This window comes from Schistocerca americana, chromosome 1 (genome assembly GCF_021461395.2).
Source record: "Schistocerca americana isolate TAMUIC-IGC-003095 chromosome 1, iqSchAmer2.1, whole genome shotgun sequence".
Classification (NCBI taxonomy): domain Eukaryota; kingdom Metazoa; phylum Arthropoda; class Insecta; order Orthoptera; family Acrididae; genus Schistocerca; species Schistocerca americana.
In genome coordinates, this window is record NC_060119.1 from 719,540,282 (window position 1) to 719,559,231 (window position 18,950).

Sequence of the window (18,950 nt, forward strand, 5' to 3'; positions counted from 1 at the left end):
GGAGAAGAAATAAAAACTTTGAGGTTTGTCGATGACATTGTAATTCTGTCAGAGACAGCAAAGACCTGGAAGAGCAGTTGAACGGAATGGACAGTGTCTTGAAGGGAGGATATAAGATGATCATCAACAAAAGCAAAACGAGGATAATGGAATGTAGTCGAATTAAGTCTGGTGATGTTGAGGGAATTAGATCAGGAAATGAGGCACTTAAAGTAGTAAAGGAGTTTTGTTATTTGGGGATCAAAATAACTGATGATGGTCGAAGTAGAGACGATATAAAATGTAGACTGGCAATGGCAAGGAAAGCGTTTCTGAAGAAGAGAAATTTGTTAACTTCGAGTATAGATTTAAGTGTCAGGAAGTCATTTCTGAAAGTATTTGTATGGAGTGTAGCCATGTATGGAAGTGAAACATGGACGGTAAATAGTTTGGACAAGAAGAGAATAGAAGCTTTCGAAATGTGGTGCTACAGAAGAATGCTGAAGATTAGATGGGTAGATCACATAACTAATGAGGAAGTATTGAATAGGATTGGGGAGAAGAGAAGCTTGTGGCACAACTTGACCAGTAGAAGGGATCGGTTGGTAGGACATGTTCTGATGCATCAAGGGATCACCAATTTAGTATTGGAGGGCAGTGTGGAGGGTAAAAATCGTAGGGGGAGACAAAGAGATGAATACACTAAGCAGATTCAGAAGGATGTAAGTTCCAGTAGGTACTGGGAGATGAAGAAGCTTGCACAGGATAGAGTAGCATGGAGAGCTGCATCAAACCAGTCTCAGGACTGAAGACCACGACAACAACAACAACAACAACCACCTTGCAAAAGGTGGGGTAGAAGAGTTTATTTTTTCAACTCGTTCATATGGGTGGAAAGATTAGAAAACAGAGTTTCGCCAACAAAATTTCGCTTGAGAAAACTTTCTGCATCAAAAAAATTAGAAAATTTCGGCCTTTTTTCAGTTTTTCAAAATATTTCAGTTTTTTTGCTCCTATCGCTTTAACATCTATTTTCTTTTTTAAAGAGCACAAAATTCTCTACAAATTTGATACTTGCAGTTTTTTTTCTACTCCCAATATCTAAGGCGCTACAGCGCCTCAAACAATACCAATTTTTCAAATTTTGAGCATACTGGCAAGATACCTTATTTCTGAACACTATTTTTCAGTTTGTGTTTTATAAATACATTATACATCATGTTATATGTTGGAATTTACCACCTCACTTTCAGGTATTCAATTTCTCTGTATGCAACATGAGGATTGCTGGGCACCCAACTATTGTGATTCTTACATCACTACCTGAAGTTCACTGTGGGCCACCTCAGCCCTGGTATTTGTATAACTATAAATATAAAAATACATCATTAAGACACACACACACACACACACACACACACACACACACACACACACACACAATGAATTGTCTCAGGAAACTGAACTATTATTAGCTGCAATAGGCAACCTAATTAGGTAGGTAATTATTCTTGTGTATAAAAGCCACACAGTTGACATTAAAAATAGGTAGCTTTATTACAATTAAAATGCATTGTCAGTTACTAAAAAATGTTGACAGTTCTGGGTGTGTAATACTTGTAATATCGCACTTTAGCGCATTTGAGACAGATATGAGCATCACTTCCAACGTTTTGATGGGTCAGGTTCATCAGTGTCACCAGAAATACCTTGAGTTACGGATTCAGGGTTTGTACACAGAGTTGATCCCAGATTGACCTCTTCTTTAAACAGCGAGTCAGCCTCAGCAAGTTCGTTGATTTCGTCAGCGGTTTCCTCAACATCCTCCATAACATCTTCTTCACTGTCTTCATATACAAATTTTGGCACGTTTTCACAGTTGACCCCAATACATTTCATGCAAATTGAAGAACATTTCAAACCCGCTTTTCTGCAGGACCACTCTCCGCCACAGTTCAGCTTGCATGAGCATGAAACAATGTGAAGAAGTGCTTCAGGTGCTGGATCTTGGCTCATTATAACGGGTATTGGACCGTGGTCACTGTGATTCCAGCCTCATTTCTCAGGAGGTTCCCAGTTTCCCATCCAACTTTGGACTTGTTGGTAAGTCCGCAACGAATGATGTGCAGCATCTTGTGTAGGTGGCAACCGTGCAACATTCAGTTTGCTTTTTGTGGCAGACTTGGCGAATAGCTGGTACCGCAAATGGTCTAGTGTGTGGGAACTGCTGACACCTCCACTATACAATGCGTTAGTAACCTGTTCTCCTGCTGTTATTATTTCTTCACGGGTAGCATGTGGTTTATTGAACGTGCAAAGCGCTGAGGTTAGGTGTTCATTTTTCGCAAAAATATTGCAACACTTAATTTTTCGTTGACCAAAAGAAGCGGATGTTGTATCACATCCGCTAAAGGCGTGAGTGAACAGGATATATTCACTGTCAAACTTGTAACATGCAGTGGAAATCGACTTGTCTTCTGCATTTCCTGGCTTTAAGAAAAATAAGCTTTCAATGCCTTGCCTCAAACCGGTCATGAGCACAAGCAGGTCAACATCTTCTCCTACAATGACAACACTTCCAAAATCTTTGGTTCTTGAAATGGCAGATGTTACAATCATGTCGTCAGCATCTTCTTGTGCCTGGTGCACTTCAGTGCTACACTCCAAAAATTCCTTTTTAAGAAGTGTGATCAAACGCATCTTGTTTCGTTCGTTGTAAAAGAACTTGTCCTGAGGGACTTGGTTCACCATCTCTGATTCAACCACAACGTCAACCGAAGAATGTTTTTCGACCTACGAATCCTCTCAGCACTCTTTGTGCTACATTTGTCTCCCTCACATGGATACCCATCAAATACAATAGCAAATTGAGATCCAAAATGACGTTGCAGGTAAGAAACATAGCTTTGGGCTATTGACTTGAAGCAAACATTTCGAGTCCAAGTCACTTTGTGGATAAGGTACCCTCCATCAATGACAAAAAATTTACTCGATCCACCTGACTTCACATATTCCACTGTTGTAGAATGAAGATTTTGTTCCTTTTCGCATGCCTTTTTCTGAGAATGGGGACATTGGGTAAGGAGCAAGTTCATATTTCAGAAAGGCTTTTAACTCTTCTTCACTTTGTTTCATTAAACAAATCCTTTGGAAAAGAGTTAAAGGATCAACAGGAGTAATTTTAGTGCTCCCAGCTTTTACAGAAATGAACGCAGAAAGGAGAGTCACAACTTTATCTTTTCTACGGAACTTCACATCGTGGAAATTGTCACCAACTATTCTTTTCATGCCTTTTTCCCCCCTTTTGGTGACACATATGACAGTTAACATCCTCCGTTCCGGCAACACCACTGCTGATAGACATTATAAAATCACTTTCAGGGAAGGGAGGGTGCACTGAAAACCAATCACGCAGCTTACGCAAGTCTATGCCATCTCGTTCGATGCGACAACGTCTTGCATCTACGTGCTGTTCTGATGTTACTGCGCTCACTTCGCAATACGACTCAATTTCTTCACAAATGTTCTGCATGTGAATCATACCCAATGTCCATCCGACGTGAATGTGATCGTAGTTACTGAATATGAAGCTGTTTGTCCTGGCCCTGCAGCAGAGTGAGATGGTAAATGCCAATGAATAACATGTTGAGTAATTTGTTTATACTACACAAATAGAAACTGAAATAAGTGTTCAAAATTAGGTAATTTGCCACTTTGCTCGAAATTTGAAAAATTGGTATTTTTTGACGCGCCGTAGCGCTTTAGATATTGGGAGTAGAAAAAAATGGCAAGAATCAAATTTGTAGAGAATTTTGTGCTCTTTAAAAAAGAAAATAGACGTCAAAGTGATAGAAGCAAATGAAATTGAGATATTTTGAAAAAACTGAAGAAAGTCCGAAATTTTCGAAGTTTTTTGACTGCAGAAAGTTTTCCCAAGAGAAATTTTGTTGTCAAAACTTGGTTTTCTAACCTTTCCAACAATATGAACGAATTAAAAAAATAAAATCTTCTACCCCACCTTTTGCAAGGTACACGCTTTTTTTCTGACAGTTTCACTGGACTAAATGTGCTTCCAGTGGCTCCGGCATTATACCTAGTAGGAGACAGCGTGTTCCAAGATAATGCCCCCAATTACATAGTTGCTAAATGTCGAAGATTGTTCTGATCAGCACTTTCAACTTTTACACTTATAAGATTTTACCTTCAGCACTTTGTAAATCACTTTCACGCTCCTCCAGCGGAAATTTGGATTTTCTGAAAGTGTCACTTGCAGATTTCATTGTGCTGATATTTCGATTTTGATGAGAAATTTTGGGTCATCGGCTTTTGTCTGTAACAGTTTTCTGGTGAAACAACCAAATGTCTGTTTTACAAAGAAACCTATAATTGAGTCTGTTCAAATATAAAAATCGTTAACATTTTTTACTTCTAACACACAAGCTAAAACTAAACTTAGTCCGGAAAGGCTTCGGATGGCCCAAACGTATCGACTGATCGCAGTTTCAGTCTCAGCTGATGGTCGTCAATGGATGTAGATATGGAGTTGCCAGCTTTCGTGGCGCCGTGTGATTGTAATTGTACATTCACCATGAATACGACAGATGTTAAGAAATTCTATTATGTTTGAAACATTGTGTGTCAAATAAAAGACATACCACATTTATTTTTGTTTAATGGAGGTTTCAAGGCAAGACGGTAGCTTAACACATTTTGCCAACTGCAAGACTGATACTGCACAAAGCTTGATTTGGAAATGGTGATGTAGTTTCAAACAGGGTAGGCGACTTACTTCGTTGAAGAATCTTCCACAGGCGTACGGACCATTAATTTCTTATGGATGTAAAATGTGCTACTTTCTATTCCACATTTTAATTCGCCTTTGTCAGACCGACAGCCTTCGAAAACATTCTAAGGGTCTTATGTTCCAGTGAATGAATGGAGAATTGCTTTTGAAAACAGTGTCGTATTACAGCAATAAGTGACGGCGTGATCTCATTTCATTGAATAAAACTGATCTTCGTATGTGTCAGTTGTTACCTGCAGTCTCACGTGACTTTCCAATGTATTTGTGATCTTTTTGGTGCCTGTCATGAAAATTCTCAGTTCTTTAATTCACTTGCGTGAATCACTAGGCATAGATTAAGAGAGATTTTATTTTCATTCAGCTGGATTCGATAAAAATAGAAAAGCCCTCTGTTTGAGGCAGTCAGATGGCAATTTTGTTTCTGGATACAATGTTGTTTTGCGGGTGGAACATTTAAGTTATAGCATCCAGCTGTATCGAATGTCTGCATCCAATTTTTATTTTACACTTTAGGCCATTGTCGGAAAAGAAAATGTTTCGAGTGCTACAAATTATTTCATTAGCTCATCACAAATTAAGATTTTAAACATGGTTGAAACAGCAACTGTTGAAATTCTTCACGGTAAATGATGACAGCCAAACAGTTGCAGGATAAAGATTTATTAAAATCCTTGACCACGGTTTTGGTATATCTAAATATACCTTCATCAGAAGTAAAATACACTAAAATCACATCCTGCAGTAGATATACATAAAGCAATCGTGCCAAAGGCGTCGTCAGTAGTTAAAACATCATCTCCATTTGTACAACATAATTATGAACAGTTCGGCTGCTGTCGTTTACCGTGAACTCATCACACAGACTCCTTCTGCTCCAAGGTCAACCCATCATCACACCAAAAAAGTTTCGTTCGGTTACTGATGTGTGTCACAGCTTGTTACTTGAGTGATATTGCCGACACACATTAAGGAAAAGCTAGTTATTCAAGAATGATGAAAACTGCTGCTTATGCTACGAAAGTTCGTATAAATCGAAACGACTGCTGCAGTACTCACTTGGCAGAGGATATTTTCTCCAACATAATGACAGGTTTCTGAGAAAGGAACCAGTTTCCATCGATGTTCGGTTCACCCACTTCCTGTCCTCTGTCATTATCGGACCGGTATGCGGAGGACGGAGGCGCAGACCCACATAGCCCTGTTTCCTGTCCCACTCTGGCTGTGAAAACCTTCTCCCTCTCTCTTTCTGTGTACAATCTGTAAACTTTTTCTTGAGCAAGAGATTCCCTTGTAATTCTGAATTTGTCGAAGTCATAGTTCTGTATATTGATTAAGCATTACAGTGTGAGTAGCATAATTACAGCCTTCGTCAAATGACGTCCTCCAGTTTTTAGTGATGTGTCAGAACAGTTTCTCGAATGAGTGAAGACATTGTGGTCCAACTTCGGTGTTACCTCTGATTCCTTCGAAACGTAAGTTGTGAATAACCAACACAGATGTAGTGGCTACACTGGTTGAGGAATCCTGGGCCTGATGAATCTGGTACCGCCGCTCTTTCTGCGCCAGTATGCACGGTGATTCAGCAGCCCGTACCGCTATCGGTTTATACAACACCCATTTTTACAGCAGGACCGCATAAATCACGAGTTAGATTTTCATATTCTCTCGCTCGCTAAGCGGAAACTGTTAGTCCTACAAAAAGATGAACAGTAACTTTTTATAGAAAATTTAACGCAATTAAATTTTGTACCGGGACACGTTTTAGCCGGAGACGACGGTTTTCGGGTTATTTAAGAACCATATAGACAAGTGTCCTTCAAACGCGCCTCCACCCCACACTCATCCTTCACCAGTCAAGATTTCTTGTATGCTGATCGTGACACTCCCTTCTGCCATTGTACAAAATTTTTCGATTACACGAACTGTCTCTATTGACTGGTCTATAACGCCACTAGCGTAGTCGACTGCTTTGTTAACATTATTAATTTATTTAAACGTGCCCGTCAGAGGAACGACAGAAAAACGACTTTTGTTAAAGTTTACGCTAAAACTAATTACGTTGACAATTCGATCCCTACTTAACCCTTGCAAGTACATTAGTTTCGTAGTCAGAAGGCCTAAGGAATTCAGTGATGTAATTGTTCCTTTATTCTGTTAAAATTCACGATATTGTTAGGTGAAGTTGACAAAAAGTAATTTTTACAATTACGACTAAACTAGTGGCGTTATAGGGACAGTCATTGAAGACTAAAAAAAAGGATCGAATGTGGGAAATAATTGGTGCAGTCGCAAATATTTGTATATTAGTAGGAGGGAGTGCCATGAACAACATACTAGAAATACTGGTTGGTGGGAGCTGAGTGTGGGTGTAGGGATGCGTTTAAAGGTCGCTTTTGAACTTTTTTCGTGAATGATTCCGAACTACGGTCTCTAGCGAAAACGTATCCCGGTACTAAATTGAACTGCATTAAATTTCCTACAAAAAAGGTACAATTCTTTTTTTTCTGTAGGACTAATTGTTTTCACGTAGCGAGCGAGAGAATTTGAAAATCTCACCCTTTGTTTATGAAGGCCGGCTATAACACTGGGTGTTGCATAAAACGACAATGATGAGGCAGCTGAATCACCCTGTGTAATCCACGTGTTGCTTGCAGTATGCTTCCTTTTCTCTCCAGGCCGTTGCTCTTACAAGGCTCAAGAAAAATAGTACACACTAATGCGATACCTAACTCATAGATGGTCTGGTACATAATGCTAAAATAATTTAGCCATATCTTATTTTTATTGAATTTCAAAATATCAGTAGTATGTTGTGCGGCTTACACTTTGCCACGATGGTCAGTGAATACTTTTAGTTCATTGCAGTTCTTGTAATGTGTAAGCACTGAGTTACGCCCATCGGCTGTAGTGGTGTACACATAACATCTACATCGATACTCCGCAAATCCGGCTTAAGTGCCTGGCAGAGGGTTCATCGAACCACCTTCAAAATAGTTCTCTGTTACTCCAGTCGTGAACAATGTGTGGAAAAAATGAAAACCTATATCTTTCCTTGCAAGCTCTGATTTCCCTTACTTTATTATGATGATCGTTTCTTCCTATGTAGGTCGGCGTCAACAAAATATTTTCGCATTCGTAGAAGAAAGTTGGTGAGTGAAATTTCGTGAGAAGATACCGCCTCAACGAAAAACGCATTTGTTTTAAAGACGTCCATCTACGTCTACATCTACGTGATTACTCTGCTATTCACAATAAAGTGCCTGGCAGAGGGTTCAATGAACCACCTTTATGCTGTCTCTCTACCGCTCCACTCTCGAACGGCACGCGTGAAAAACGAGCGCTTAAATTTTTCCGTGAGAGACCTGATTTCTCTTATTTTATCGTGATGATCATTTCTCCCTATGTAGGTCGGTGCCAACAGAACGTTTTCGCAATCGGAGGAGAAAACTGGTGATTGAAATTTCGTGAGAAGATCCCGTCGCAACGAAAAATTGCCACTTCAATTCACGTATCATGTCTGTGACACTATCTCCCCTATTTCGCGATAATACAAAACGATCTGCCCTTCTTTGTACCTTTTCGATGTCATCCGTCAGTCCAACCTCATGCGGATCCCACACCGCATAGCAGTACTCCAGAATAGGGCGGACAAGCGTAGGGTAAGCAGTCTCTTTGGTAGACCTGTTGCACCTTCTAAGTGCTCTGCCAATGAATCGCACTTAAATTTTTCCGTGCAGTCTTTGGTTTGCTCTTCGCACAATATTATCTATGTGATCGTTCCAATTTAGGTTATTTGTTATTGTAATCCCTAAGTATTTAGTTGAATTTACAGCCCTCAGATTTGTGTGACTTTTCGCGTAATCGAAATTTAACTGATTTCTTTTAGTACTCATGTGAATAACACAGCACTTTTCTTTATTCAGGGTCAATTGCCACTTTTCGCACCATACAGATATCTTATCTAAATCATTTTGCAAGTAGTTTTGATCATCTGACGACTTTACAAGACGGTAAATGACAGCATCATCTGCAAAAAATCTAAGATGGCTACTCACATTGTCTTCTATGTCGTTAATATAGATCAGGAACAATAGAGGGCCTGTAACACTTCCTTGGGGAACAAGGCGGGTGATAAGGTCATGGGCAGTATACCATGTGACGATCCAGATAATTGCGTCATTCTGCCACACTGCAGGGTGCACATAGAACATTTGATGTCGATTTTCGTGTTAGTTTAACCACTATGAGGTTACTTAGCCACTATTACTCACATTATGAGTGGTACGAAGCAAACACTACGATTATATGTTAAGAAATGACACAGATAGTTATCGAGTATGTAAATTCTTTTATTCTGTTAGGGAGAGTCAATTAGAAACGATCTCAAAGTATTCTCCGTCTCCTTCTGCGCAGAACACATCATGCTGCCACCTTATTACATGCATACCACTATAGTACTGGTCGTTGTTTTGTACGTCAGCGCCAGTGTTTCTGCGGGACTGGGGATATTCTCCAGCCTGAAGATGAAGGGCGAGACTCCCCTTATCCGGCTAAAATTAGGTAGTCAGGCCCGACCAGGCTGTTTTCAAAGGTGAGTGGTTTCCAGAGAGTGGAAGGTGTTCCTTAATACCCTTTGATAACAAACTATTGAATGTGGCAGCAGGCAGCAGCACCAACTTTGTGATTGTTATTAGAATAGTAGTACCAGTCTTTACCTTTGACTTTGATGACGCCACTTAGTGTCAGCTCACATTTGACCTTGAGCGGTAGGGTTGTGATACAGCTGAGGCAAGTGGATGAGATATATTCAAGGTCACCCTCCACCCACCTCCTGCCTGCAAACGTGGAAAGGACTTCTGGTGTCAGGTTACACAATTCAGCAACTTCTATTCAAGGTCACTCTCCATAGTCCTCGCCCTCTCCCTCCTAGATATTCCCTCACGCTTGAGGCAACGCCGGTTCAAGACCACCCTGGCCTTGAGTATCAGGTTATGCATTCTGCTCATGTATCGTTAACCCACTCCCCCTCCTCCAGGCGTGCTCACACTTCTGAGGAAGGATCTGCTGGTTCTGGATGGGCAATGTACCCCTACCCACCTCCTTCATTTTACAGTTTTTCCATATTCTTCCACATGTCTTCGTATTTTCCATATTTTTCCATGCTTTCTACAGTTTTACTATTATTTATGTATTCTCCATATTTCTACCAGTTCTCGTATTTTTCATATTTTCTTCAATTTAACCATTTTTACACTGTTTTTTCAAGATTAAAGTAAATACAATGTACGTAACACTACATTGCCATATATACGTACCTAAATTACGAGGAACTCGCCCCTGGAATCACCAGATACACGTGGCTCAGTAAAGTAGGCGGCACTTTTAGTGGCTGTGACTGCCACCGCAGCTGCCACCAACCCTAGGCCACATAGGAGAGCACGTAGCGCCAGCCCATCTCCCCCAAGAATCTGCAGTATTTTAACAATGTGAGAGTAATCATCTCCAATTAAACTGATCTAGTTGCTGGAGGAAAAGACATTGGCACGAAATCAGGCACTTGAGTGTGCGGGGTTTGGGGGGGGGGGGGGGGCGTAGGAGGAAGGGCTGTCTCATGTACAGTGTGCTCTTCCCAACCAGTCTGAGAAGAGGAATTACTCTGTATGACGCATGTACAGACCATTTAGCCAGAGAGGTATCGCTATGCAGGCGACACATGCACTCTGACTGTCAGAAAAAAGAGTTCTACATGTACATGGTGAACGTAGAATCTTCGCTGTCTCCCCTCAATTCATGCCATTCCCTCAAAAAAACTTACTCCCATGGCCACAACAGTGCGTTGTCCAGAGTCATGCCCCTAGGGGACTCGCCACTCTTTAGCGGATTCGTGCTTGGCTACCACGTGGCCCCAGCCTTTGCAGCATCTTTTCTCTTCAGTCTGCATGTCTATCCTCTTGCTATTCTTTTTCCCCTCCCTTGGGAACGTGTCTGCAATGTTGTTGGGAATGTGTTCGGCATATTCAGTCGCCGATATCGGAACAGCCTCCTCACTGTCTTTCGTTCCTTCTTCTGTTTTCGTTTCCCTTCTTCTATTCTTCCTCCGCTTCGGTGTTTGAGTTTCGTTTTTTTCTTCTTCCTCCTTGTACTCTCCAGACGGCCATCGCATCCGTCTGGTGCGTAACAGGTAACTGGCTAACGCGTAATTCTCAGCCTCAGGTTCACAGGTAGGGTTCGCACCTACCCCCTGGTAAAGGTTAGGCCCAGGGAGGGGTGATTGCCTGAGCTGCTACCTTCCTCAATTGCCGATTAGTCCCTCCGTCAGGTGTTCGGGAGGTGTGATGTTAGATATGACCAGTCACATAGGCGGTTGCGGCCCCTTCTGATGAGCCACAGTTGGAAGGAGTGCGCCATCGGAGATGCTGGCAATCGTGTCATGGAGTATTTTCTCGCAATGAACTAAACATCATCGTCTCAGTCTACATCTTCTAAATTTAAACGAAATGAAGCTAACGATTCAAAGGCCCTCCCAGCTCCTCCACGGTTCCTTGTGGTGTCACATACTGAAGACGGTCAGTGCCATTTATTAGACGAGAGCAGGATTTCACATGGCCAGCAACTGCATCAACACCTTTCTGAATAATAAACGCCTTCTCCCGCAGTTGTCCCACGTGTCTCGATAATGCGGGCTGTCGAGGCAGTTCGGGTGAAAGAAAAAGAGCCTCATCCGGTCGCTCGCAAGTCGTTGGCTAGTTGGAAATCCTGCTTTCCACAATCGGACACCTACCGTACTGTTCTTGCTACATCTCATGTCACGCTATGAAGGACATGGCTATGCACACGTGCGACATTATTTTTTGCATCGCGGTTGTGAAATCGCCTATTGCATGATAGTGTCTCCGTCTCCTGCTCCAGCTGTGCAACAAACCACCAAACTTTCGCCTGACGCGGCGAAGTCACCTGCTACACAACTGGCAGGCAGGAAAAGACAGAAGGAATACTCCTGCGAAGACTTTCTACGTCCCTGCAGCCAACAGACATCTGAGTCTTCTTCTGCCAGCCAGAAAGGCTCCAAGAAGTCAATCAAAGGCAAACAGTCTTCTCCTTCACTGACTCAGAGGTGGTCTCTGACGGTGTCGCCACGTGATACCCTCGGCCGGCCGATCTCCGTGTCGCTGGTGCGCACCACCGACAGTTTTACTGCCCTGGACTCCACAGACTGACAGAAGGAGGATGCCGACGCCTCTGTAGACCTCATGGAGCAGGATCTTCCTGCCTCTGTGCCCTGTAGCAGCGAGTTTTCGAAGGCTGGGACTCGGCTGCCGCCGAGGTTACACCCCTTCATTTTTTCCACGTCATGACTCCCCTCCAGTGGACGTTCGCGGCCTTCGATCCAACAAAGAGGACTTACGGCTGCTCTTAGAATCGCAGCGTCCGCTTGTCCTTTGCCTCCAGGAGACAAAATTGGCTCCTCAGGATCGCTTTGAGCTCTCGCATTTCATCCCGGTCCGCCTCGACCTTCCACCTGAGGATGGCATTCTATCTCGTGGGGCAGTCATGTAGCTCTACTGGGATGATGATCACATTCATAGGCAGTTTGTAATAGGAATTGCATACAGTGAATGACTACTCACGCATTTGTTGAAGAAGAAGAAGCGTGGAAAGTTCGAATGAACAGCAGAATGTGAAGCTATGTTCGAAAAAAGGAGGCATTAATACTAGCCCTGGTTTGATCTTCACAGATTTCGAAAAGGAATTAATTTTAACATGTGATGATAGCAATCATGAGGCGTGTTCCAATTCACGAAGTCAAGGGTAAGCAGCATCCAGTTGCTCATACTTTGCATGAAAGTTGAATAAGGCTGGAAAAAACTACTCTCTCACTGAGAACGTGCTATTAACCTCAATATATGATGTGGCGTGCTGTAGATGATTCCTGTATAGGAATAAATTTAAAATATTGATAGCTCACATACTATTGAAGTGGATGTTGGTTTCGAAAGCTCCATCCAGTAGACTGACATAAGGTGCTTTAAAACGAAGTATATTTGACTCTGAAGTGATTCACAGATCAGGTAAGAAACGTGGCAGTGACAATGAACTTAGTGGAACAATTTGTGTAACATGAGCACTGGGTTCTAGCCTTGCGGAATGGCAGAGAGCACAAGCTGCTGATGCAAACTGTAGGCTATTCATAAGACAGCTGCAGTTTGCTGTTCACAATGGATTTCTTACGTAGGACGGTCTGGGCTGCACATAGGAGTGCCTGCTGCACTGTGAGAAGTAGTAGTAACGGAAATATGCGGTCATGTATTATCTGGGCACAGAGGTCATAGAATCACAGGCTGGAGGGTAGCTGAACGTTGTTGGTGGATAACAAAGAAACAAGGTGTACATCCGTATGTAAGGAACTATTTGTCATCTGCAGATATAAGTTATTGACGTGTGGCACTACAGGAGTTGCCAGAGGCGACAAAGTCTTTCAAGATGATTGAAATGGATATTTTAGGACCTTTTAGGCAGACGCTGGTGGAAACCGCTATCTTCTGTCTGTTGTAGATCGTTTCTCGCAATATGTGGCAATACTAGCCATTTCGAGCCAACATGGAGACATGGTAGTACATGCGGTGGTAAATAACTGGTTATTGAAGTTCAGTGTTCCAGAGACAATAATCACAGATTGTAGCATCACCTTTATGTCACTGATGATGAAGCACGTATGTCACTTGTCACTTGTTAAATATTTGCAAGCTGTGAACTAGCCCATTATGTCCACAGGCTAGTGGAAAGATGGAATGCATTCAATGCATGATGCTTAGTTATTACGTCAAATAGCCATCATAATGACTGGGATGTTTTCTTATCATAGAAAATAACAGCATGCAATTCGAAAACGCATGATACCACAGTCTGTCGTAATCCCAAGGGAGGGAGAGTGATTTCAGCTTCCTGTCCCCAGGTAGCATTATCAGAATCGTAAACGCTAGAGTTGTCCGATTTTGTTGAGAGACTGAGTGCATTATGAAGAATTTAGCATTTGCATTTTTCATGCGTGTGACTTTTTGTTGGTCATGGTAATAAGAGCTTTCTTCATTGTATTCCGTGTGTTCATTTTTTGTGACCTTTAAGGAATAAACCTATCCCAAAGATTGTGGGAATGGTGGGAGAAAACGTAAGATAGCTTGCAGATGTTGTTTCTTTAAAAAAAAACTAAAGATAATCAATACTTAGTTCTGCAAAAATGATATCCATAAATACATATGATCAGCTCTAGGATTTAGTGTCTCTTATTGTCTACATTATCATTAATGAAAAATTAGAAGGCAAAGTTAGAGACACAAGAGTGAACAGGGGATATGACGTAAGTTCTTACTATTCTTCGTGATGTCTCACATAGATATCTACAGGAAACGGAGAAAGAAAAAAAGTTGACTGAAGAAAAGGTGAAGGAAGAAATAAACCTGGTGTAGAAGTATGAAACAGGAATTTCCCTTTACATGATGCTAGCCGTCAGTGTAGGGCTCGTGAGACTGCGTCTGCAGCGCCATCTGCTTCCTGTAACGGCTGACGACGAATATCGACACACAGTAATCTAAGTTCCATACATCGATATGTGCTGCAAACTCGTGAACATGTCGAGTTCTGTGTCTACGAACTACGATTTGCGGACAGCATTGGTGTTCTGATATCATTTGAAGAAAACTGCTGGAGAATCGCATCGAATGCTTGTCGAAGCTTTCGGCGAGCATGCTCTTGGAAAAACACAGTCAATGTTCCGAGTGGTTCAGAAAGTTCAAAAGTGGTGATTTTGGCCTGAGAAACGACGAGCGCGGGAAACCACCGCAAAAGTTTGAAGACAACGAATTGCAGGCCTTATTGGATGAAGATGATACTCAAACTCAACAGGAACTAGCGGAACAATTGAATGTGGCGCAGAAAACCGTTTCTCTTCGGTTGGAAGCTATGGGAAAGCTGTAGAAAGTGGGAAAATGGGTTCCACATGAATTGAATGAAAGACGGCAATCAAATCGAAAGACCACTTGTGAAATGCTGCTCGCTAGATACAAAAGAAAGTCATTTCTCCATCGAATAGTGATAGGTGATGAAAAATGGATACATTTTTAGAAATCATGGGTGAATCCAACAAACTATCGACATACAGTGCAAGACCATATAGCTTTGGAAAGAATACGATGCTCTGTGTTTGGTGGTATCAGAAGAATGTCATCTGTTATGAGTTACTAAAACCTGGTGAAATCGTTAATACTGACCGTTACCAGCAGCAGATGATCGATTTAAATCGAGGATTACGTGAAAAACGACATGAATATGGGAAAAGGCGACACAGTCATATTGTTCCGTGATAACGCTCCATTGCATACAGCAAAACGGGTCAAGGAAATGATCGAGGCGTTCAGTTGGCTTATTATCCAGACTTGGCTACGTCAGATTATCATCTATTTGCATCACTGGGACACGCTGGCGCTGAACAACGCTTCAGTTCGTATGAAAATGTACGAAAATGGCTCGCTGACTCGTCGCTTCAAATTTTTTGTGGCATTCATAGCCTGCCGGAGAGGCGAGAGAAATATATAAATAACAATGTAGATTATTTTGAATGAAATATTGTTTATCAGTTTCAGAATACAGACGTGTAATTGTTGCAACCAAATTCCGATTTCATCCTTCAACACCTTGTACAAAGCACATCTGCTAACTGAACATAGCATACGAGATCTATACCAGAGGAGACTCAATCAACAACTACAGCGGGAAGGAGAAGTAGAAGAGAGAGATGTAACGGAGAAACATAGAAACTACAGTTGAGAAAGCAGCTGAATGAACATTCGGAAAAAGGAAAAACGAAGAAGGAAGAAAAGGTTGAAAATTTGGAGACCAGAATTACACAAAGTTACAAAGACTGTTAAGAATCTGAGTGAACCAACAGAAGGGAATGATCAAATTTACGAATAAGAGAGAAATGCAGCAAATCGAGCAGTGAAACGAGGTCATAAAGAATCTTAAGATAGGTTGATCATCGTAACAGAAGCCGATATTCACGGAAGTATTAGTATTTAATTTAGGGGCGATTAGACACTTCAACAAGGACAACAAACAACAGGATTAGCGTTGCTACAACTTAACAATTAGTCTCTAGTCCCCTAATGTTACATCAATGCCCGTTTCCAACTCTCCATGGTTGATTGGTTAATGGAGATGGGTGCCTTCAATAACTGCTTACACAACATTGATTTACGTAATTTATTAATAATAGTTCACTGAAAAACCCGTCTTAAAACACTTCATAGAAAGCCTGGTTAAAGAACTGTTCCTTTGATTAATCGGGTAATAAATACTCAACCAATAACAGTAGCAAACAACATCACTTTCAAATAAAAACTTACACAATCGTAATGGTAGAAAGGTACCTTACAAACTTCAAAATTCACTTTTATTTAACACTCAGATATAAAAACATATCCAAAATTCACAGTTGGCATATTTGTCAAATTCCAGTGTTTATAACCCGCTTAAGAATGGGAAGAGATGCAGGTCTTCAAGAACAATTTTCGCAGTATCTCCCGGTTGATTCCTACCTATTGTGCAGCTCGTCTGATCGATTTCCTGGGGCTGGTTTGACACACAGAGCGTGTCTTCTCGATATTTTGCAGGCGTTTCCACCCTTTTTGGACGACCGAGATTGTCAACACTTTTATAACGAACACTACCAGTTCTCTCACATTTGCGAATCAAATTTTTGATTGTTAGCACACTTTGACGGATTGTCTTCAGCTTGAACTCGCTCGCAAACTTCCTTTGAGCCGCAGTTGGGCTATTATTGCTCGCATAGGAGGCCTTCACAAGTGCTATCCCCTAAGGCATGCTGTACCGTGACATTTTCACGTGCAAATGACGGTAACAACAAGGCACGTGCGCAAAGTGATTCCTATCATGCTCCGCGGCCAACCCTCCAGTTTGAAGGTCCTAACGCAAACGGTTCAGAAATTACAACCATTTTATTTCATATAGTTTAATAATTGTCACCCTGTACTTAGCGACAGTATGTACTGCCCCCAAAGACAAGGACACAATCTGAAACGGAAGACTTTTCATGCCGTCAGAAGGAAACTGAAGCAGAATGAATTACTGAAGACAGTGAAATGTAGCGTGTATGTTCAAGGATGATACGTTTGCATATCATAGAAAGATAGAGGGCTTCACATTAGTTGGAAGAATCGTCAACACTGAGCAGCCGTCAGACTACTCGTGTTGCACACTGTTTTAGGTAAATCTGTGACAAGTTTGAGGAAACAACAAATACTTAACTGCCCTTTGTTGCAGGGCAAGAAATGGAATCAAATTCCACATATAGATTTGATCTGTCATTTGTTCAATCATCTATGTACTACTGTTCTAAAAGCTTGATAGACATATTTTTGTGCCCTGATTACCACTTTTGCCACCTGACGCCTTTCATACTTCCGTTTCCTATCTGGAAGTACTGTAGCGGTCACTCCTCGGGTGAGGAGTTTTTGTGGGCGTGGAGTTTGAACAGGTGATCTGCTGACGCTATTAGTGTAGGAGGCCGAGCTCAGGAGCTGGTTCTAGGCGCTACGGTCTGGAACCGTACGACCGCTACGGTCGCAGGTTTCGTATCCTGCCTCGGGCATGGATGTGTGTGATGTCCTTAGGTTCATTAGGTTTAAGTAGTTCTAAGTTCTAGGGGACCGATGACCTCAGAAGTTGAGTCCCATAGTACGCAGAGCCATTTGAACAATTTTTTTCAGGAGCTGGTATGGGTAACTGTCATACCCCCAATGGCATCTGTGAAGCAGCGTTATCTGGAATCATGTTTCTCACTGGTGATAGTACAGTACAGAATGTCTTGCCCGGTGCTGTGAAAGGGCGCTGATTCGCACTCGCTTTGCAATCACATCGCTGCGTCCGTTGTGCCAATCCGGGCCCTGCAGCGATTTCGTGCAGGCAGCTCAAACAGGAATTCCTAGGCGCTTATCTACCGCGGCCTACTGGCTGCGTGTGCTGCACGCCCGAGCGCTCTTCAAGAGTGACGTGTGCTTAAGCGAGTGCCGACAGCATATCGTGGACGGCAGATGTCGTGACGGCTGAAGCCCTAGACCCAGATCGGCGACACAGTTTACAGTCAGGCGGGCGGTACACATGTGTCACTCCCAACAGGTTGCAGACGGAAGTTTGCACTCACCTGGTGCGGCACTTCACCGTGGAAGACCCTGGCTCGCCCACGTCTTAAATCATGGCAGCGAACAAACTGCAGTGGCAGTTTGCAGCGGCGAAGTCCCACTATAGGCGACTGGCTGTGGTCTCAGAGGCGAAGTCTTCTCTTGCTCGCCGTTAGCACATCAAAATTCGCGTCAGGTTATTCTGTAACTACGAGACCGTCGCTCTGACTGAATCAAAGATACAGACGCAATGACCAGACACTGAGTGTGAGACTTCAGAAACGGTCGTATTTAAAGCTAGATTTAATGCTATCGCGGCCGGCGATGCGGCCATTTGCCCTCATTATCCTGAAGTGTGTCAATTATTGCCTGCTCCACTTGCCTTCACACTTCCTGTCCGTGCTATGACGACGTGGAGAAGCCGCGCACGGTGGCTACATGTTACGGCTCAGTAGTGCAAGGCTCCTAAAATGACGCATTAGTTGACTGGTTCGGCTCGATGTGGCAATGTCTCAGCAGCAGCGCTGTGCCTTCTGCAATTTAGTACTCGCTGCGTGCCCCAGATACCGATTGAACAACACGGTATGAGCCGGACCTGATTGCCGCCCACGCTAAGTAATAACTTTAAAAATTCATATGCGCATACGGGAATTGAATTTGCTGTGCAACAGTACTGATTTGGGACTTTGCTACTGCCAGTCTCGTTTTTATCCGCGAGGTACTGGGCACACGTGTGTCTGGTAGTCTGAATCTAAATGTACGTCTACATTCAGTAGATACTCCGCAAGCCCTCGTACCACTGTTAGAGCAAGGGAAAAGCGACTCTCTTTAAGCCTCCGCATGAGCCCTAGTTTCTCGTATCTTCGTGATCATTCTGCACAATGTACACTACTGGCCATTAGAAATGCTACACCAAGAAGAAAAGCAGATGATAAACGGGTATTCGTTGGACAGATATATTATAACTGACATTG

The 18,950-nt window shown here is 42.4% G+C and overlaps 1 protein-coding gene across 1 annotated transcript in view; it reads left to right on the top strand.

The window, feature by feature from the left end:
* The window catches only part of LOC124593828 (peripheral plasma membrane protein CASK-like), a 703,051-nt gene that overhangs the window by 577,395 nt on the left and 106,706 nt on the right, over positions 1-18,950 (top strand). The gene's annotated exons all lie outside the window — the stretch shown is intronic.